This window comes from Callorhinus ursinus, unplaced genomic scaffold, assembly GCF_003265705.2.
Source record: "Callorhinus ursinus isolate GAN/ISIS: 27379988/994484 unplaced genomic scaffold, GSC_fseal_2.0 scaffold22, whole genome shotgun sequence".
NCBI lineage: Eukaryota > Metazoa > Chordata > Mammalia > Carnivora > Otariidae > Callorhinus > Callorhinus ursinus.
Window position 1 is genome coordinate 25,745,712 of NW_027397084.1, and position 1,392 is coordinate 25,747,103.

Genomic DNA, 1,392 nt, shown 5'->3' on the forward strand with positions numbered 1-1,392 from the left:
TGCTCTCTTTCTCTCTGTCTTTTAAGGCACTTTCCTAGTATGGTAACACTCCCTGCCATTTCAATGAAACTGATTTAACAATTGTTATCCCCTATCTCTTTCTTCATTTTTAAACTCTGAGGACAGTTATCAGTCCTTTATTTATGTCTCTAAAACATTTGATATTCTTGGCCTCTGTCTCCTTGAAACTCTCAAGTCACTTGTTCTGTGACAAGGCTTTCTTACATTTCTCCTACCTCTCCAGGAATTCCTTCTTAGTAGCATTCATAGATTTGTTTCCCTCTGATAGTCCTTAAGATATTGATGCTTCTGCAAGTTCTGTTCTGTCTCATCTTATCCCTAAATGCACACTCCTCCTGAGTCATCTCTTCAAAGTCTTAATAGCCACCTATTGGCTGATGGCCTCAAATTTCTCTTGTAGCCAGACGTCACTCCTGAGCCTGGACCTGAATACCCTGCTGCCTACAAACACATCCTCATTTCCACTTGAGTATCTCAAAGTCAGGAAGTACAAAACTGAATTCATCACCATCTTCTATTGTTCTGTTCTCCCTTAAATCCCCCCTAGCAGGCATGGTACTCTCTTTTATTCCTCCTGGTGAATCACATTGCCATCTACCTAATGGCCAATAAGATGTTTTTTAATTTCCTTTTTATTTATCAAATCCATACATCTGTTTTCTCCCCTCCACTGTCTTAGTTCAAATCACTGTTATCTCTTCTCTGGATTACAGCCTCATAGTTGGTGTACCGGACAGAAACTTGGCCTGTTTCCAGTTTGTCTTCATAGTGATACCAGGGCATACATGCCAAAACACAAATCTGACTATGCAAATCCTCTGATCAAAATTGTATGTTGTCCCCTCATTGCCTTTGGGCACAAAGCAAACTTGTTAGCAAGATGTGAATGATCTTTCCCAATTTGGTCACTGCTCACCTCTCCAGCTTCCTCCTTTTCTCATTCTCTTTTACCAATACTGTGCTCCTTGCAGTTCTATGACAAAGTCATGCTTTACCCAGCTTCCAGACTGGAATGCACTTTATGCCTCATTTCCTTTTTCTTTCTTCACCTTGTTAACTGTTAGTCATAAATAAGAGATAACCATGTCTTCCAGGGAGTCTTCCTTGATAGCCCTTCAGCCACTAGTTGTTCCCTCAGAATCCTGTGATTGTCTTTTATTTGTATCAGAGTACTAGTCATATTGTAATTATTTTTTTCTGTCTCCATCCTCATAACCATAGTCAAAACCCTTTAAAAGCCTTGCATAACTCTCGGAATAAGATCTAATTCTTTACTCTGGTTAATGTTATCTGACTCCTTTCTAAGTCTCCCACCTCATCTGGTACCATTTTTTGTCTTCCCGGGTGTTCTCAGGTGTTGCTGCCCTTCTC